Raw genomic sequence first — 22,176 nt, 5'->3', positions numbered from 1 at the left:
GAGTCCGTACTTTTTCCAATGATGCAGGCTTGTACCTCTGCATCCAAGGATATTTCCTTCTCAAAAAAAGTCCTTTTTCTCCCCCATCTTCCTTAGTCCAACCACTGGATCTTTGCAACTGAGTCCGTACTTTATCCAATGATGCAGGCTTGTACAATTACCTCCAAGGATATTTACTTCTAAAAAAATAGGTCCTTTTTCTTTCCATCTTCTATAGTCCAACCTCTCGATCCTCCCAACTGAGACCATACTTTATCCAATGATGCAGGCTTGTACCTCTGCATCCAAGGATATTTCCTCTCAAAAAAAAAAGTTCCTTTTTTTCTTCATATTCCTTTTTCCAACCACTCGATCGTCCCAACTAAGACCGTACTTTATCCAATGATGGAGGCTTCTACCTCTGCATCCAAGGATATTTCCCTCTAAAAAAAGAGGTCCATCTTCCTTAGTCCAGGCAGTCGATCCTTCCAACTGAAATTGTACTTTATCCAAGGATGCAGGCTTGTACCTCTGCCTCCAAGGATATTTCCTACTTAATAGAATAAATGTCCTTTTTCTCTCCTTCTTCCTTAGTCCAACCACTGGATCTTTGAAACTCAGTTTGTACTTTATCCAGTGATGCAGTCTTGTACCTCTGCATCCAAGGATATTTCCTTCTAAAAAAAAAGTTCCTTTTTCTCTCCATCTTCCATAGTTCAAACTGTCCATCCTCCCAACTGACACCGTACTTTATCCAATGATGCAGGCTTGTACCTCTGCATCCAAGGATGTTCCATTCTCAAAAAAAAAAAAATTTCCTTTTTCTCTCCATCTTCCTTTTTCCAATCATTTGATCCTCCTAACTGAGTCCGTACTTTATCCAATGATGCAGGCTTGTACCTCTGCATCAAAGAATATTTCCTTCTCAATAAAAATAACTTCCTTTTTATCTTCATCTTCCATAGTCCAACATCTCGATCCTCTAAACTGAGACCGTACTTTATCCAATGATGCAGACTTTTACCTCTGCATCCAAGGATGTTTCTTTCTCAAAAAAATTAAGTTCCTTTTTCTCTCCATATTCCTTTTTCCAATCACTTGATTCTCCCAACTGAGTCCGTACTTTATCCAATGATGCAGGCTTGTACCTCTGCATCGAAGGATATTTCCTTCTCAGTAAAGATAAGTTCCTTTTTCTCTTCATCTTCCATAGACCAACCAATTGATCCTTTCAACTGAGACCGTACTTTATCCAATGATGAAAGCTTGTACCTCTTCATCCAAGGTTGTTTCCTTCTCAAAAAAGAGGTCCCTTTTTTCTCCATCTTCCTTAGTTCAACAACTTGATCCTCCCAACTGAGACCGTACTTTATCCAATGATGGAATGTTGTACCTCTGCATCCAAGGATATTTCCTCCTTAATAAAAGAAATGTCCATTTGCTCTCCATCTTCCTTAGTCTAACCACTCGATCCTTGCACCTGAGTTCGTACTTTATCCAATGATGCAGGCTTTTACCTCTTCATCCAAGGATATTACTTTCTCAAAAAAGAGGTCCTTTTTCTCTCAATCTTCCTTATTCCAATCACACGATCCCCCCAACTGACACATTACTTTATCCAATGATGCAGGCTTGTACCTCTGATTATTCCCTTCTGAAGAAAGAGGTCCTTTTCTCTCCATCTTCCTTAGTCCAACCACTCATTCCTTCCATTTGAGACTGCCTTATTCAAGTATGCAGGCTTGTACCTCTGCATCCAAGGATATTTCCTTCTAAAACAAGAGGTCCTTTTTCTCTCCATCTTCCTTAGTCCAAGCACTCGATCCTGCCAACTGAGACTGAACTTTATCCAATTATCCAATCTTGTGCCTGTGCATCCAAGGATATTTCCTTCTCGAAAGAGAGTTCCTTTGTCTCTCCATCTTCCTTAGTCCAACCACTCAATCCTCCCAACTGAGACCGTACTTTATCCAATGATGCAGGCTTGTACCTCTGCATCCAAGGATATTTCCTTCTCACAAAAGAGGACCGTTTTCTCTCCATTTTCGTTAGTCTAAGTTCTCGATCACCCCAACTGAGACCATACTTTATCCAATGATGCAGGCTTGTACCTCTGCATCCAGGGATATTTCCTTCTCAAAAAAGAAGTCATTTGTCTCTCCATATTCCTTAGTCTAACCACTCAATCCTCCAGTTAAGACAGTGGTTTATCCAATGATGCAGTCTTGTACCACTGCATCCAAGGATATTTCCTTCCTAAAAAAGATGTCCCTTTTCTCTACATCTTCCTTAGTCCAAGCACTTGATCCTCCGAACTGAGACCGTACTTTACCCAATGATGCAGGCTTGTACCACTGCATCCAAGGATATTTCCTTCACAAAAAAGGGGTCCTTTGTCTCTCCATCTTCCTTAGTCCAAAAACTCGATCCTCCTAACTGAGTCCGTACTTTATCTTATGATGCCTGTTTGTACCTCTGCATCCAAGGATATTTCCTCCTGAATAAAAGAAAGTTTCTTTTTCTCTTCATATTCCATAGTCCAACCACTGATCCTCCCAACTGAGACCGTACTTTATCCAATGATGCAGGCTTGTACCTCTGCATCCAAGGATATTTCCTTCTCAAAAAAAGAGTTTTTTTCTTCCATCTTCCTTAGTCCAACCTCGATCCCCCAACTGAGTCCGTACTTTATCCAATGATGCAGGCTTGTACCTCTGCATCCAAGGATATTTCCTCTCAAAAAAAAAGTTCTTTTTCTCTCCATCTTCCTTAGTCTAACCATCGATCCTCCCAACTGAAACCGTACTTTATCCAATGATGCAGCTTGTACCTCTGCATCCAAGGATATTTCCTTCTCAAAAAAATAAAGTTCCCTTTTCTCTCATCTTCCTTAGTCCAATCATTTGATCCTCCCAACTGACCGTACTTTATCCAATGATGCAGGCTTGTACCTCTGCATCCAAGGATATTTCCTTCTCAAAAAAATAAGTTCCTTTTCTCTCCATCTTCCTTTTAGTCCAATCATTTCGATCCTCCCAACTGAGTCCGTACTTTATCCAATGATGCAGCTTGTACCTCTGCATCCAAGGATGTTTCCTTCTCAAAAAAATAAGTTCCTTTTTCTCCATCTTCCATTCCAATCACTTCGATCCTCCCAACTGAGACCGTACTTTATCCAATGATGCAAGCTTGTACCTCTTCATCCAAGGATGTTTCCTTCTCAAAAAATAAGTTCCTTTTTCTCTTCATCTTCCGTCCAAGCACTCGATCCTCCCAACTGAAGACCGTACTTTATCCAATGATGCAGGCTTGTACCTCTGCATCCAAGGATGTTTCCTTCTCAAAAAAAAGTTCCTTTTTTCTCTCCATCTTCCTTAGTCCAATCACTGATCCTCCCAACTGACCGAACTTTATCCAATGATGCACGCTTGTACCTCTGCATCCAAGGATGTTTCCTTCTCAAAAAAGAGGTCCTTTTCTCTCCATCTTCCTTTTTCCAATCATTTGATCCTCCCAACTGAGACCGTACTTTATCCAATGATGCAGGCTTGTACCTCTGCATCCAAGGATATTTCCTTCTCAATAAAAATAAGTTCCTTTTCTTCATCTTCCATAGTCCAATCATTTCGATCCTCCCAACTGAGACCGTACTTTATCCAATGATGAAGCTTGTACCTCTTCATCCAAGGATGTTTCCTTCTCAAAAAAAAGTTCCTTTTTCTCTTCATCTTCCTTAGTCCAACCACTTGATCCTCCCAACTGAGACCGTACTTTATCCAATGATGCAGGCTTGTACCTCTGCATCCAAGGATATTTCCTTCTCAATAAGAAAGTTCCTTTTTCTCTTCATCTTCCTTAGACCAACCACTCGATCCTCCCAACTGAGACCGTACTTTATCCAATGATGCAGGCTTGTACCTCTCATCCAAGGATGTTTCCTTCTCAAAAAAAGAGGTCCTTTTTCTCCATCTTCCTTAGTCCAACCACTCGATCCTCCCAACTGAGACCGTACTTTATCCAATGATGCAGGCTTGTACCTCTGCATCCAAGGATATTTATTCTCAAAAAAAGGTCCTTTTCTCTCCATCTTCCTTAGTCCAACCATTGATCCTCCCAACTGAGCCGTACTTTATCCAATGATGCAGGCTTGTACCTCTGCATCCAAGGATATTTCCTTCTCAAAAAAGAGGTCCTTTTTTCTCCATCTTCCTTAGTCCAACCACTCGATCCTCCCAACTGAGACCGTACTTTATCCAATGATGCAGGCTTGTACCTCTGCATCCAAGGATATTTCCTTCTCAAAAAAAAGTTCCTTTTTCTCTCCATCTTCCATAGTCCAACCACTCGATCCTCCCAACTGAGACCGTACTTTATCCAATGATGCAGGCTTGTACCTCTGCATCCAAGGATATTTCCTTCTCAAAAAAAAGTCCTTTTTTCTCCACTTCCTTAGTCCAACCACTTGATCCTCCCAACTGAGACCGTACTTTATCCAATGATGCAGGCTTGTACCTCTGCATCCAAGGATATTTCCTCCTAATAAAAAAATGTCCTTTTCTCTCCATCTTCCTTAGTCCAACCACTGATCCTTGCAACTGAGTCCGTACTTTATCCAATGATGCAGGCTTGTACCTCTGCATCCAAGGATATTTCCTCCTAAAAAAAGGTCCTTTTTCTCTCCATCTTCCTTAGTCCAACCACTCGATCCTCCAACTGAGACGTACTTTATCCAATGATGCAGGCTTGTACCTCTGCATCCAAGGATATTTACTTCTCAAAAAAAGGTCCTTTTTCTCTCCATCTTCCTTAGTCCAACCACTCGATCCTTGCAACTGACCGTACTTTATCCAATGATGCAGGCTTGTACCTCTGCATCCAAGGATATTTCCTTCTCAAAAAAAAAGTTCCTTTTTCTCTCCATCTTCCTTAGTCCAACCACTCGATCCTTCCAACTGAGACCGTACTTTATCCAATGATGCAGGCTTGTACCTCTGCATCCAAGGATATTTCCTTCTCAAAAAAAGTTCCTTTTCTCTCCATCTTCCATAGTCCAACCTCTGATCCTCCCAACTGAGACCGTACTTTATCCAATGATGCAGGCTTGTACCTCTGCATCCAAGGATATTTCCTTCTAAAAAAAAGTTCCTTTTTCTCTCCATCTTACAGTCCAACCACTGATCCTCCCAACTGAGACCGTACTTTATCCAATGATGCAGGCTTGTACCTCTGCATCCAAGGATATTTCCTCCTAAAAAAAATTCCTTTTTCTTCTCCATCTTCCTTAGTCCAACCACTGGATCCTGCAACTGAGACCGTACTTTATCCAATGATGCAGGCTTGTACCTCTGCATCCAAGGATATTTCCTTCTAAAAAAAAGTTCCTTTTTCTCTCCATCTTCCTTAGTCCAACCACTCGATCCTCCCAACTGAGACCGTACTTTATCCAATGATGCAGGCTTGTACCTCTGCATCCAAGGATATTTCCTTCTAAAAAAGAGGTCCCTTTTCTCTCCATCCTTCTTACTCCAACCACTGGATCCTCCAACTGAGCCGTACTTTATCCAATGATGCAGGCTTGTACCTCTGCATCCAAGGATATTTCCTTCTCAAAAAAATTCCTTTCTCTCCATATTCTTTACTTCCAACCTCTAATCCTCCCAACTGAGACCTACTTTATCCAATGATGCAGGCTTGTACCTCTGCATCCAAGGATATTTCCTTCTAAAAAAAAGTTCCTTTTTCTCTCCATCTTCTATAGTCCAACCTCTCGATCCTCCCAACTGAGACCGTACTTTATCCAAAGATGCAGGCTTTTACCTCTGCATCCAAGGATATTTCCTTCTCCAAAAAGAGGTCTTTTTCTCTCCATCTTTCTTATTCCAACCACTCGGATCCTCCCAACTGAGACCTACTTTATCCAATGATGCAGGCTTGTACCTCTGCATCCAAGAATATTTCCTTCACAAAAAAAGTTCCCTTTTCTCTCATCTTCCATAGTCCAACCTCTCGATCCTCCCAACTGAGACCGTACTTTATCCAATGATGCAGGCTTGTACCTCTGCAATCCAAGGATATTTCCTTCTCAAAAAAAAAAGTTCCCTTTTCTCTCCATCTTCCTTAGTCCAATCACTCGATCCTCCCAACTGAGCCGTATTTTATCCAATGATGCAGCTTGTACCTCTGCATCCAAGGATATTTCCTTTAAAAAAGAGGTCCTTTTTCTCTCCATCTTCCTATGGTCCAACCTCTCGATCCTCCCAACTGAGACCCTACTTTATCCAATGATGCAGGCTTGTACCTCTGCATAAGGATATTTCCTCCTCAATAAAAAAATAACCTTTTTCTTTCCATCTTCCTAAGTCCAACCACTGGATCCTCCCAACTGAGTCCCGTACTTTATCCAATGATGCAGGCTTGTACCATTATGCATCCAAGGATATTTACTTCTAAAAAAAAGGTCCTTTTTCTCTCCATCTTCCTTAGTCTAACCACTCGATCCTGCAACTGAGTCCGTACTTTATCCAATGATGAGGCTTGTACCTCTGCATCCAAGGATATTTCCTTCTCAAAAAAAAAGTTCCTCTTTTTCTCCATCTTCCATACTCAATCTTGATCCTCCCAACTGACACCGTACTTTATCCAATGATGCAGCTTGTACCTCTGCATCCAAGGATATTTCCTTCTCAAAAAAAAAGTTCCTTTTTTTCATCTCTCCAACCTCTAAATCCTCCCAACTCAGACCGTACTTTATCCAATGATGCAGGCTTGTACTCTGCATCCAAGGATATTTCCTCTCAAAAAAAAGTTCCTTTTTTCTTCATCTTCCTTTTCCCAACCACTCGATCCTCCCAACTAAGACCGTACTTTATCCAATGATGCAGGCTTGTACCTTTGCATCCAAGGATATTTCCTTCTCAATAAAAATAAGTTCCTTTTTCCTCTTCATCTTCCATAGTCCAACCACTCGATCCTCCCAACTGAGACCGTACTTTATCCAATGATGCAAGCTTGTACCTCTGCATCCAAGGATATTTCCTCTCAATAAAAAAAAAATTCTTTTTCTCTTTATCTTCCATAGTCCAACCACTGGATCCTGCAACTGAGTCCGTACTTTATCAATGATGCAGGCTGTACCTCTGCATCCAAAGGATATTTCCTTCTCAAAAAAATGTCCTTTTCTCTCCATCTTCCTTAGTCCAACCACTCGATCCTCCCAACTGAGTCCGTACTTTATCCAATGATGCAGGCTTGTACCTCTGCATCCAAGGATATTTTCTCAATAAAAAAGGTCCTTTTTTCTCTATCTTTCCTTACTCCAACCACTGGATCCTCCCAACTGAGACCGTACTTTATCCAATGATGCAGGCTTGTACCTCTGCATCCAAGGATATTTCCTTCTCAAAAAAAAGTTCCTTTTTTCTCTCCATCTTCCATAGTCCAACCTCTTGATCCTCCCAACTGAGACTGTACTTTATCCAATGATGCAGGCTTGTACCTCTGCATCCAAGGATATTTCCCTCTCAAAAAAAAAAGTTCCTTTTTTCTCTGTCTTCCTTTCCAACCACTCGATCCTCTCAACTGAGACCGTACTTTATCCAATGATGCAGGCTTGTACCTCTCATCCAAGGATATTTCCTTCTCAAAAAAGAGGTCGTTTTTCTCTCCATCTTCCTTAGTCCAACCACTCGATCCTCCCAACTAAGACCGTACTTTATCCAATGATGCAGGCTTGTACCTCTGCATCCAAGGATATTTCCTTCTCAAAAAAAAGTTCCTTTTTCTCTCCATCTTCCATAGTCCAAACTCATCCTCCCAACTGACACCGTACTTTATCCAATGATGCAGGCTTGTACCTCTGCATCCAAGGATATTTCCTTCTCAAAAAAAAAGTTCCTTTTTCTCTCCATCTTCCATAGTCCAACCACTGATCCTCCCAACTGAGACCGTACTTTATCCAATGATGCAGGCTTGTACCTCTGCATCCAAGGATATTTTCCTTGATAAAAAAAAATTTCTTTTTCTCTCCATCTTCCTTAGTACCACTCGATCCTTAAAACGAGTCGTACTTTATCCAATGATGCAGGCTTGTACCTCTGCATCCAAGGATATTTCCTTCTAAAAAAAATGTCCTTTTTCTCTCCATCTTCCTTAGTCCAACCTCTGATCCTCCCAACTCAGTTTGTACTTTATCCAATGATGCAGGCTTGTACCTCTGCATCCAAGGATATTTCCTTCTAAAAAAAAAGTTCCTTTTTCTCTCCATCTTCCTATAGTCCAACCTCTCGATCCTCCCAACTGAGATTGTACTTTATCCAATGATGCAGGCTTGTACCTCTGCATCCAAGGATATTTCCTTTAAAAAAAAAGTCCTTTTTCTCTCATCTTCCTTAGTCCAACCAGTCGATCATCCCAACTGAGTGTACTTTATCCAATGATGCAGGCTTGTACCTCTGCATCCAAGGATATTTCCTTCTAAAAAAAAAGGTTCTTTTTCTCTCCATCTTCCTTTCCAACCTCTCGATCATCCCAACTGAGAGTACTTTATCCAATGATGCAGGCTTGTACCTCTGCATCCAAGGATATATCTTCTCAATAAAAAAAGTTCTTTTTCTCTCCATCTTCCTTGTCCAACCACTCGATCTTCCAACTGAGACCGTACTTTATCCAATGATGCAGGCTTGTACCTCTGCATCCAAGGATATTTCCTCCTTAATAAAAAAATCCTTTTTCTTTCCATCATTCTTACTCCAACCACTGGATCCCTGCAACTGAGTCCGTACTTTATCCAATGATGCAGGCTTGTACCTCTGCATCCAAGGATATTTCCTTCTCAAAAAAATGCCTTTTTCTCTCCATCTTCCTTAGTCCAACCTCTGGATCTCCCAACTGAGTCCGTACTTTATCCAATGATGCAGGCTTGTACCTCTGCATCCAAGGATATTTCCTTTCAAAAAAGAGGTTCTTTTTCTCTCATCTTCCTTAGTCCAACCACTCGATCTCCCAACTGAGACCGTACTTTATCCAATGATGCAGGCTTGTACCTCTGCATCCAAGGATATTTCCTTCTCAAAAAAAAGTTCTTTTTTCTCTCCATATTCCATATCCAACCTCTTAATCCTCCCAACTGAGACCGTACTTTATCCAATGATGCAGGCTTGTACCTCTGCATCCAAGGATATTTCCTCTCAAAAAAAAAAGTTCCTTTTTCTTCATATTCCTTTTTCCAACCAATCGATCTCCCAACTAAGACCGTACTTTTATCCAATGATGAGGCTTGTACCTCTGCATCCAAGGATATTTCCTTCTCAAAAAAGAGGTCCTTTTTTTCTCCATCTTCCTTAGTCCAAGCAGTCGATCCTCCCAACTGAGATTGTACTTTATCCAATGATGCAGGCTTGTACCTCTGCATCCAAGGATATTTCCTTCTCAAAAAAAAAAAGTTTTTTTTCACTCCATCTTCCTAGTCCAACCTCTCGATCCTCCCAACTGAGACAGTACTTTATCCAATGATGCAGGTTGTACCTCTGCATCCAAGGATATTTCCTCTCAAAAAAAAGTTCCTTTTTCTCTCCATCTTCCTTTTTCCAACCACTGATCCTCCCAACTGAGTCCGTACTTTATCCAATGATGCAGGTTTGTACCTCTGCATCCAAGGATATTTCCTTCTCAAAAAAAAAGTTCCTTTTTCTTTCTCCATCTTCCATAGTCCAACCTCTCGATCCTTCCCAACTGACACCGTACTTTATCCAATGATGCAGGCTTGTACCTCTGCATCCAAGGATATTTCCTTCTCAAAAAAATTAAGTTCCCTTTTCTCTCATTTCCTTTTTCCAACACTCGATCCTCCCAACTGAGCCGTACTTTATCCAATGATGCACTTGTACCTCTGCATCCAAGGATATTTCCTTCTAAAAAAAAAAAGGTCCTTTTTCTCTCCATCTTCCAAGTTTAACCTCTCGATCATCCCAACTGAGACCGTACTTTATCCAATGATGCAGGCTTGTATCTGCATCCAAGGATATTATCCTTCTCAATAAAAATAAGTTCCTTTTTCTCTCCATCTTCCATTGTCCAACCACTCGATCCTCCCAACTGAGACCGTACTTTATCCAATGATGCAGGCTTGTACCTCTGCATCCAAGGATATTTCCTTCTAAAAAAATATAACCTTTTTCTTTCCATCTTTCTTACTCCAACCACTGGATCCTCCCAACTGAGTCCGTACTTTATCCAATGATGCAGGCTTGTACCTCTGCATCCAAGGATATTTCCTTCTCAAAAAAATGCCCTTTTTCTCTCCATCTTCCTAGTCCAACTACTGGATCTCCCAACTGAGTCCGTACTTTATCCAATGATGCAGGCTTGTACCATTGCATCCAAGGATATTTACTTCTCAAAAAAATAGTTCCTTTTTCTCTCCATCTTCCTTAGTCCAACCACTGATCCTCCCAACTGAGTCCGTACTTTATCCAATGATGCAGGCTTGTACCTCTGCATCCAAGGATATTTCCTTTCAAAAAAAGTCATTTTCCTCTCATCTTCCTTAGTCCAACCACTCGATCTCCCAACTGAGACCTTACTTTATCCAATGATGCAGGCTTGTACCTCTGCATCCAAGGATATTTCCTCTCAAAAAAAAAGTTCCTTTTTCTCTCCATATTCCATAGTCCAACCTCTTGATCCTCCCAACTGAGTCCGTACTTTATCCAATGATGCAGGCTTGTACCTCTGCATCCAAGGATATTTCATTCTAAAAAAAATTCCTTTTTCTCTCCATCTTCTTAGTCCAACCACTCGATCCTCCCAACTGAGACCGTACTTTATCCAATGATGCAGGCTTGTACCTCTGCATCCAAGGATATTTCCTCTCAAAAAAAAGTTCCTTTTTTCTTCATATTCCTTTTTCCAACACTCGATCTCCCAACTGAGACCGTACTTTATCCAATGATGCAGGCTTGTACCTCTGCATCCAAGGATATTTCCTTCTCAAAAAAAGTTCCTTTTTTTCCATTTCCTTAGTCCAAGCAGTCGATCCTCCCAACTGAGATTGTACTTTATCCAATGATGCAGGCTTGTACCTCTGCATCCAAGGATATTTCCTTCTCGATAAAAAAAGTTCATTTTTCTCTCATCTTCCTAGTCCAACCTCTCGATCCTCCAACTGAGACCGTACTTTATCCAATGATGCAGGCTTGTACCTCTGCATCCAAGGATATTTCCTTCTCAAAAAAAAAGTTCCTTTTTCTCTCCATCTTCCTTTTTCCAATCACTTGATCCTCCCAACTGAGTCCGTACTTTATCCAATGATGCAGGCTTGTACCTCTGCATCCAAGGATATTTCCTTCTCAATAAAAATAAGTTCCTTTTTCTCTTCATCTTCCATAGTCCAACCACTCGATCCTCCCAACTGAGACCGTACTTTATCCAATGATGCAGGCTTGTACCTCTGCATCCAAGGATATTTCCTTCTCAATAAAAATAAGTTCTTTTTCTCTTCATCTTCCATAGTCCAACCACTCGATCCTCCCAACTGAACCGTACTTTATCCAATGATGCAGGCTTGTACCTCTGCATCCAAGGATATTTCCTCTCAATAAAAAAAAAGTTCCTTTTTCTCTCCATCTTCCATAGTCCAATCACTTGATCCTCCCAACTGAGTCCGTACTTTATCCAATGATGCAGGCTTGTACCTCTGCATCCAAGGATATTTCCTTCTCAATAAAAATAAGTTCCTTTTTTCTTCATCTTCCATAGTCCAACCACTCGATCCTCCCAACTGAGACCGTACTTTATCCAATGATGCAGGCTTGTACCTCTGCATCCAAGGATATTTCCTTCTCAAAAAAAAAGTTCCTTTTTCTCTTCTTCCTTTTTCCAACCACTCGATCCTCCCAACTGAGTCCGTACTTTATCCAATGATGCAGGCTTGTACCTCTGCATCCAAGGATATTTCCTTCTCAAAAAAAAGGTCTTTTTCTCTCCATCTTCCTTAGTCCAACCACTCGATCCTCCCAACTGAGACCGTACTTTATCAATGATGCAGGCTTGTACCTCTGCATCCAAGGATATTTCCTTCAAAAAAAAAAGTTCCTTTTTCTCTCCATCTTCCATAGTCCAACCTCTCGATCCTCCCAACTGAGACCGTACTTTATCCAATGATGCAGGCTTGTACCTCTGCATCCAAGGATATTTCCTTCTCAATAAAAATAAGTTCCTTTTTCTCTCCATCTTCCATGTCCAACCACTTGATCCTCCCAACTGAGACCGTACTTTATCCAATGATGCAGGCTTGTACCTCTGCATCCAAGGATATTCCTCCTTCAATAAAAAAATTTTTCTTTCTCCATCTTCCTTAGTCCAACCACTGGATCCTTGCAACTGAGTCCGTACTTTATCCAATGATGCAGGCTTGTACCTCTGCATCCAAGGATATTTCCTTCTAAAAAAAATGTCCTTTTTCTCTCCATCTTCCTTAGTCCAACCACTCGATCTTGCAACTGAGTGTACTTTATCCAATGATGCAGGCTTGTACCTCTGCATCCAAGGATATTTCCTTCTAAAAAAAAAGTTCTTTTTCTCTCCATCTTCCTTAGTCCAACCTCTCGATCCTCCCAACTGAGACGTACTTTATCCAATGATGCAGGCTTGTACCTCTGCATCCAAGGATATTTCCTTCTCAAAAAAAAAAGTTCCTTTTTCTCTCCATCTTCCTTAGTCCAACCATCGATCCTCCCAACTGAGACCGTACTTTATCCAATGATGCAGGCTTGTACCTCTGCATCCAAGGATATTTCCTTCTCAAAAAAAAGGTTCCTTTTTCTCTCCATCTTCCTTTCCAACCACTCGATCTCCCAACTGAGAGTACTTTATCCAATGATGCAGGCTTGTACCTCTGCATCCAAGGATATTTCCTTCTCAAAAAAAAAGTTCCTTTTTCTCTCCATCTTCCTTAGTCCAACCACTCGATCCTCCCAACTGAGACGTACTTTATCCAATGATGCAGGCTTGTACCTCTGCATCCAAGGATATTTCCTTCTCAAAAAAAAAAGTTAATTTTTCTCTCCATCTTCCTAGTCCAACCTCTCGATCCTCCCAACTGAGACCGTACTTTATCCAATGATGCAGGCTTGTACCTCTGCATCCAAGGATGTTTCCTTCTCAAAAATAAAGTTCCTTTTTCTCTCCATCTTCTTTTTTCCAATCACTTCGATCCTCCCAACTGAGTCCGTACTTTATCCAATGATGCAGGCTTGTACCTCTGCATCCAAGGATATTTCCTTCTCAATAAAAATAAGTTCCTTTTCTTTTCATCTTCCATAGTCCAACCTCTCGATCCTCCCAACTGACACCGTACTTTATCCAATGATGCAGGCTTGTACCTCTGCATCCAAGGATATTTCCTTCTCAAAAAAAAAGTTCCTTTTTCTCTCCATCTTCCTTTCCAACCACTCGATCCTCCCAACTGAGCCGTACTTTATCCAAGATGCAGGCTTGTACCTCTGCATCCAAGGATATTTCCTTCTAATAAAAAAAGGTCCTTTTTCTCTCCATCTTCCAAGTTTCCAACCACTCGATCCATCCCAACTGAGACCGTACTTTATCCAATGATGCAGGCTTGTACCTCTGCATCCAAGGATATTCCTTCTCAATAAAAATAAGTTCCTTTTTCTCTCCATCTTCACTTGTCCAACCACTCGATCCTCCCAACTGAGACCGTACTTTATCCAATGATGCAGGCTTGTACCTCTGCATCAAGGATATTCCTTCTAAAAAAAAAACCTTTTTCTCTCCATCTTCCTTAGTCCAACCACTGGATCCTGCAACTGAGTCCGTACTTTATCCAATGATGCAGGCTTGTACCTCTGCATCCAAGGATATTTCCTTCTCAAAAAAATGCCCTTTTCTCTCCATCTTCCTTAGTCCAACACTGGATCCTTGCAACTGAGTCCGTACTTTATCCAATGATGCAGGCTTGTACCTCTGCATCCAAGGATATTTCCTTTTCAAAAAAGAGGTCCTTTTTCTCTCATCTTCCTTAGTCCAAGCACTCGATCTCCCAACTGAGACCGTACTTTATCCAATGATGCAGGCTTGTACCTCTGCATCCAAGGATATTTCCCTCTCAAAAAAAAGTTCCTTTTTCTCTCCATCTTCCTAGTCCAACCTCTGATCCTCCCAACTGAGAACCGTACTTTATCCAATGATGCAGGCTTGTACCTCTGCATCCAAGGATATTTCATTCTAAAAAAAATTCCTTTTTCTCTCCATCTTCCTATAGTCCAACCTCTCGATCCTCCCAACTGAGACCGTACTTTATCCAATGATGCAGGCTTGTACCTCTGCATCCAAGGATATTTCCTTCTCAAAAAAAAGTTCCTTTTTCTCATATTCCTTTTAGTCCAACACTCGATCTCCCAACTGAGACCGTACTTTATCCAATGATGCAGGCTTGTACCTCTGCATCCAAGGATATTTCCCTTCTCAAAAAAAGGTTCCTTTTTTTCCATTTTCCTTAGTCCAACCAGTCGATCCTCCCAACTGAGATCCGTACTTTATCCAATGATGCAGGCTTGTACCTCTGCATCCAAGGATATTTCCTTCTCATAAAAATAAGTTCCTTTTTCTCTTCATCTTCCTAGTCCAACCTCTCGATCCTCCAACTGAGACCGTACTTTATCCAATGATGCAGGCTTGTACCTCTGCATCCAAGGATATTTCCTTCTCAAAAAAAAAGTTCCCTTTTCTCTCCATCTTCCTTTTTCCAACACTTGATCCTCCCAACTGAGTCCGTACTTTATCCAATGATGCAGGCTTGTACCTCTGCATCAAGGATATTTCCTTCTCGATAAAAATAAGTTCTTTTTCTCTTCCATCTTCCTTAGTCCAACCACTCGATCCTCCCAACTGAGTCCGTACTTTATCCAATGATGCAGGCTTGTACCTCTGCATCCAAGGATATTTCCTTCTCAATAAAAATAAGTTCTTTTTCTCTTCATCTTCCATAGTCCAACCACTCGATCCTCCCAACTGAACCATACTTTATCCAATGATGCAGTCTGTACCTCTGCATCCAAGGATATTTCCTCTCAATAAAAAAAAAGTTCCCTTTTTCTTTCCATCTTCCATAGTCCAATCACTTGATCCTCAACTGAGTCCGTACTTTATCCAATGATGCAGGCTTGTACCTCTGCATCCAAGGATATTTCCTTTCTCAATAAAAATAAGTCCTTTTTTTTCTTCATCTTCCATAGTCCAACCACTCGATCCTCTCAACTGAGACCGTACTTTATCCAATGATGCGGCTTGTACCTCTGCATCCAAGGATATTTCCTTTCAATAAAAATAAGTTCCTTTTTCTCTCCATCTTCCATAGTCCAATCTCTCGATCCTCCCAACTGACACTGTACTTTATCCAATGATGCAGCTTGTACCTCTGCATCCAAGGATGTTTCCTTCTCAAAAAAAAGTTCCTTTTTCTCTCCATCTTCCATAGTCCAACCACTTGATCCTCCCAACTGAGACCGTACTTTATCCAATGATGCAGGCTTGTACCTCTGCATCCAAGGATATTTCCTCTCAATAAAAAAAGTTCCTTTTTCTCTTCATCTTCCATAGTCCAACCACTCGATCCTCCCAACTGAGACCGTACTTTATCCAATGATGCAGGCTTGTACCTCTGCATCCAAGGATATTTCCTCTCAATAAAAAAAAGTTCCTTTTTCTCTCCATCTTCCTTAGTCCAACCACTTGATCCTCCCAACTGAGTCCGTACTTTATCCAATGATGCAGGCTTGTACCTCTGCATCCAAGGATATTTCCTCTCAATAAAAAAAAGTTCCTTTTTCTCTCCATCTTCCATAGTCCAACCACTCGATCCTCCCAACTGAGACCGTACTTTATCCAATGATGCAGGCTTGTACCTCTGCATCCAAGGATATTTCTCAAAAAAAAGTTCCTTTTTCTCTCCATCTTCCTTAGTCCAACATCTCGATCCTCCCACTGAGACCGTACTTTATCCAATGATGCAGGCTTGTACCTCTGCATCCAAGGATTTCTTCTCAAAAAAAAAGTTCCTTTTCTCTCCATCTTCCATTCCAACACTCGATCCTCCCACTGAGACCGTACTTTATCCAATGATGCAGGCTTGTACCTCTGCATCCAAGGATATTTCCTTCTCAAAAAAAAAAGTTCCTTTTTCTCTCCATCTTCCATAGTCCAACCTCTCGATCCTCCCAACTGACCGTACTTTATCCAATGATGCAGGCTTGTACCTCTGCATCCAAGGATATTTCCTTCTCAAAAAAAAAGTTCCTTTTTCTCTCCATCTTCCATAGTCCAACCACTCGATCCTCCCAACTAAGTCGTACTTTATCCAATGATGCAGGCTTGTACCTCTGCATCCAAGGATATTTCCTTCTCAAAAAAAAAGTTCCTTTTTCTCTCCATCTTCCTTAGTCCAACCACTCGATCCTTGCAACTGAGAGTCCGTACTTTATCCAATGATGCAGGCTTGTACCTCTGCATCCAAGGATATTTCCTTTCAAAAAAAAAAGTTCCTTTTTCTCTCCATCTTCCTTAGTCCAACCACTCGATCCTCCCAACTGAGCCGTACTTTATCCAATGATGCAGGCTTGTACCTCTGCATCCAAGGATATTTCCTTCTTAATAAAAGAAAGGTCCTTTTTCTCTCCATCTTCCTTACTCCAACCACTCGATCCCAACTGAGTCCGTACTTTATCCAATGATGCAGGCTTGTACCTCTGCATCCAAGGATATTTACTTCTCAATAAAAATAAGGTTCCTTTTTCTCTCCATCTTCCTTAGTCCAACCACTCGATCCTTCCCAACTGAATCCGTACTTTATCCAATGATGCAGGCTTGTACCTCTGCATCCAAGGATATTTCCTTTCATAAAAAAAGTCTTTTTCTCTCCATCTTCCTTAGTCCAACCACTCGATCTCCCAACTGAGACCTTACTTTATCCAATGATGCAGGCTTGTACCTCTGCATCCAAGGATATTTCCTTCTAAAAAAAAATCCTTTTTCTCTCCATCTTCCTTAGTCCAACTCGATCCTGCAACTGAGTCCGTACTTTATCCAATGATGCAGGCTTGTACCTCTGCATCCAAGGATATTTCCTTCTAATAAAAAAAGGTTCCTTTTTCTCTCCATCTTCCTTAGTCCAACCACTCGATCCTTGCAACTGAGTCCGTACTTTATCCAATGATGCAGGCTTGTACCTCTGCATCCAAGGATATTTCCTTTTCAATAAAAAAAGTTCCTTTTTCTCTCCATCTTCCTTAGTCCAACCACTCGATCCTTGCAACTGAGACCGTACTTTATCCAATGATGCAGGCTTGTACCTCTGCATCCAAGGATATTTCCTCTTTAAAAAAAAATTCCTTTTTCTCTCCATCTTCCTTAGTCCAACCACTCGATCCTTGCAACTGAGTCCGTACTTTATCCAATGATGCAGGCTTGTACCTCTGCATCCAAGGATATTTCCTTCTTAAAAAAAAAGGTCCTTTTTCTCTCCATCTTCCTTAGTCCAACCACTCGATCCTTGCAACTGAGTCCGTACTTTATCCAATGATGCAGGCTTTACCTCTGCATCCAAGGATATTTCCTTCAAAAAAAAAGTTCCTTTTTCTCTCCATCTTCCTTAGTCCAACCACTCGATCCTGCAACTGAGACCGTACTTTATCCAATGATGCAGGCTTGTACCTCTGCATCCAAGGATATTTCCTTCTCAAAAAAAAAAAATCCTCTTTTTCTCCATATTCCATAGTCCAACATCTTAATCCTCCCAACTGAGAACGTACTTTATCCAATGATGCAGGCTTGTACCTCTGCATCCAAGGATATTTCCTTCTCAAAAAAGAGGTCCTTTTTTTCTCCATCTTCCTTAGTCCAAGCAGTCGATCCTCCCAACTGAGATTGTACTTTATCCAATGATGCAGGCTTGTACCTCTGCCTATCCAAGGATATTTCCCTTCTCAAAAAAAAAAGTTCCTTTTTCTCTCCATCTTCCTAGTCCAACCTCTCGATCCTCCCAACTGAATCCGTACTTTATCCAATGATGCAGGCTTGTACCTCTGCATCCAAGGATATTTCCTTTTCATAAAAAGGTTCGTTTTCTCTCCACCTTCCTTAGTCCAAGCACTCGATCCTCCCAACTGAGACCTTACTTTATCCAATGATGCAGGCTTGTACCTCTGCATCCAAGGATATTTCCTTCTCAAAAAAAAATTCTCTTTTTCTCCATCTTCCATAGTCCAAACTCTCCGATCCTCCCAACTGACACCGTACTTTATCCAATGATGCAGCTTGTCCTCTGCATCCAAGGATGTTTTCCTTCTAAAAAAAAAAAAAAGGTTCTTTTTCTCTCCATATTCTTTTTTCCAATCACTCGATCCTCCCAACTGAGTCCGTACTTTATCCAATGATGCAGGCTTGTTCCTCTGCATCCAAGGATATTTCCTTCTCAATAAAAATAAGTTCCTTTTTCTCTTCATCTTCCATAGTCCAACCACTCGATCCTCCCAACTGAGACCGCTTTATCCAATGATGCAGGCTTGTACCTCTGCATCCAAGGATATTTCCTCCTTTCAAAAAAAAAGTTCCTTTTTCTCTCCATCTTCCATAGTCCAACCACTAGATCCTGCAACTGAGTCCGTACTTTATCCAATGATGCAGGCTTGTACCTCTGCATCCAAGGATATTTCCTACTTAATAAAAAAATGTCCTTTTTCTCTCCATCTTCCTTAGTCCAACCACTCGATCCTTGCAACTGAGTCCGTACTTTATCCAATGATGCAGGCTTGTACCTCTGCATCCAAGGATATTTCCTTTTCAATGAAAAAAAGTTCCTTTTTCTCTCCATCTTCCATAGTCCAACCACTCGATCCTCCAATCTGAGACCGTACTTTATCCAATGATGCAGAATTGTACCTCTGCATCCAAGGATATTTCCTTTCTCAATGAAAAAAAGTTCTTTTCTCTCTCCATCTTCCATAGTCCAACCACTTGATCCTCCCAACTGAGACCGTGCTTTATCCAATGATGCAGGCTTGTACCTCTGCATCCAAGGATATTTCCTCCTTGATAAAAAAAAATGTCTTTTTCTTCTCCATCTTCCTTAGTCCAACCACTCGATCCTTGAAACTGAGTCGGTACTTTATCCAATGATGCAGGCTTGTACCTCTGCACAAGGATATTTCCTCTTAATAGAAAAATGTCATTTTTCTCTCCATCTTCCTTAGTCCAACCACTGGATCCTTTGAAACTCAGTTTGTACTTATCCAATGATGCAGTCTTGTACCTCTGCATCCAAGGATATTTCCTTCTAAAAAAAAAAAGTTCTTTTTTCTCTCCTTCTTCTATAGTCCAACCTCTCGATCCTCCCAACTGAGACCGTACTTTATCCAATGATGCAGGCTTCTACCTCTGCATCCAAGGATATTTCCTTCTCAATAAAAAAAGTTCCTTTTTCTCTCCATCTTCCCTTAGTCCAAGCACTCGATCCTCCCAACTGAGTCCGTACTTTATCCAATGATGCAGGCTTGTACCTCTGCATCCAAGGATATTTCCTTCTCAAAAAAAAAAGTTCCTTTTTCTCCATCTTCCTAGTCCAACCATCTTGATCCTCCCAACTGAGACCGTACTTTATCCAATGATGCAGGCTTGTACCTCTGCATCCAAGGATATTTCCTTCTCAAAAAAAGTTCCTTTTTCTCCATCTTCCATAGTCCAACCACTCGATCCTCCCAACTAAGACTGTACTTTATCCAATGATGCAGGCTTGTACCTCTGCATCCAAGGATATTTCCTTCTCAAAAAAAAAAGTTCCTTTTTCTCTATCTTCCTTAGTCCAACCACTCGATCCTCCCACATAAGTCTGTACTTTATCCAATGATGCAGGCTTGTACCTCTGCATCCAAGGATATTTCCTTCTCAAAAAAATAAAGTTCCTTTTTCTCTTTATCTTCCATAGTCCAACCACTCGATCCTCCCAATAAGTCTGTACTTTATCCAATGATGCAGGCTTGTACCTCTGCATCCAAGGATATTTCCTTCTCAAAAAAAAAAGTTCCTTTTTCTCTCATCTTCCATAGTCCAACCACTCGATCCTCCCAACTGAGCCGTACTTTATCCAATGATGCAGGCTTGTACCTCTGCATCCAAGGATGTTTCCTTCTCAAAAAAATAAAGTTCCTTTTTCTCTTTATCTTCCATAGTCCAACCACTCGATCCTCCCACATAAGTCTGTACTTTATCCAATGATGCAGGCTTGTACCTCTGCATCCAAGGATATTTCCTTCTCAATAAAAATAAGTTCCTTTTTCTCTTCATCTTCCATAGTCCAACCTCTAGATCCTCCCAACTGAGACCGTACTTTATCCAATGACGCAGGCTGTACCTCTGCATCCAAGGATGTTTCCTTCTCAAAAAAAAAAAGTTCCCTTTTCTCCATCTTCCTTTTTCCAACCACTCGATACTCCCAACTGAGCCGTATTTTATCCAAAGATGCGACTTGTACCTCTGCATCCAAGGATATTTCCTTCTCAAAAAAAAGGTCCTTTTTCTCTCCATCTTCCAAAGTTTAACCTCTCGATGATCCCAACTGAGAGAGTACTTTATTCAATGATGCAGGCTTGTAAATCTGCATCCAAGGATATATCATTCTCAATAAAAATAAGTTCCTTTTTTTCTCCATCTTCCATTGTCCAACCACTCGATCTTCCCAACTGAGACCGTACTTTATCCAATGATGCAGGCTTGTACCTCTGCATCTTAGGATATTTCCTCCTTAATAAAAAAATAACCTTTTTCTTTCCATCTTTCTTGCTCCAACCACTGGATCCCTGCAACTGAGTCCGTACTTTATCCAATGATGCAGGCTTGTACCTCTGCATCTAAGGATATTTCCTTCTCAAAAAAATGCCTTTTTCTCTCCATCTTCCTTAGTCCAACCACTGGATCTTTGCAACTGAGTCCGTACTTTATCCAATGATGCAGGCTTGTACCTTGCATCCAAGGATATTCCTTTTCAAAAAAAGGTCCTTTTTCTCTCCATCTTCCTTAGTCCAACCACTCGATCTCCCAACTGACCGTACTTATCCAATGATGCAGGCTTGTACCTCTGCATCCAAGGATATTTCCTTCTCAAAAAAAGGTTCCTTTTTCTCTCCATCTTCCTTAGTCCAACCTCGATCCTCCCAACTGAAGACCGTACTTTATCCAATGATGCAGGCTTGTACCTCTGCATCCAAGGATATTTCCTTCTAAAAAAAAGTTCCTTTTTCTCTCCATTTCCATAGTCCAACCTCTCGATCCTCCCAACTGAGACCGTACTTTATCCAATGATGCAGGCTTGTACCTCTGCATCCAAGGATATTTCCTTCTCAAAAAAAAGTTCCTTTTTCTCATTTCCTTAGTCCAACCTCTCGATCCTCCCAACTGAGACCGTACTTTATCCAATGATGCAGGCTTGTACCTCTGCATCCAAGGATATTTCCTTCTCAAAAAAAAAGTTCCTTTTTTTCTCCATTTCCTTTCAACCATCGATCCTCCCAACTGAGACCGTACTTTATCCAATGATGCAGGCTTGTACCTCTGCATCCAAGGATATTTCCTTCTCAAAAAAAAAGTTCCATTTTTCTCCATCTTCCTTAGTCCAACCTCTCGATCCTCCCAACTGAGACCGTACTTTATCCAATGATGCAGGCTTGTACCTCTGCATCCAAGGATATTTCCTTCTCAAAAAAATAAGTTCATTTTTCTCTCCATCTTCCTAGTCCAACCACTTCGATCCTCCCAACTGACACGTACTTTATCCAATGATGCAGGCTTGTACCTCTGCATCCAAGGATATTTCCTTCTCAATAAAAATAAGTTAATTTTTCTCTTCATCTTCCATAGTCCAACCACTCGATCCTCCCAACTGAAAGTCCATACTTTATCCAATGATGCAGCTTGTACCTCTGCATCCAAGGATATTTCCTCTCAATAAAAAAAGTTCTTTTTCTCTTTATCTTCCATAGTCTAATCACTCGATCCTCCCAACTGAGACCGTACTTTATCCAATGATGCAGCTTGTACCTCTGCATCCAAGGATATTTCCTTTCTCAATAAAAATAAGTTCCTTTTTCTCTTCATCTTCCATAGTCCAACCACTCGATCCTCCAACTGAGACCG

Source organism: Palaemon carinicauda, chromosome 30 (assembly GCF_036898095.1).
Source record: "Palaemon carinicauda isolate YSFRI2023 chromosome 30, ASM3689809v2, whole genome shotgun sequence".
NCBI classification, from domain to species: domain Eukaryota; kingdom Metazoa; phylum Arthropoda; class Malacostraca; order Decapoda; family Palaemonidae; genus Palaemon; species Palaemon carinicauda.
This window is presented reverse-complemented; position numbering follows the sequence as displayed.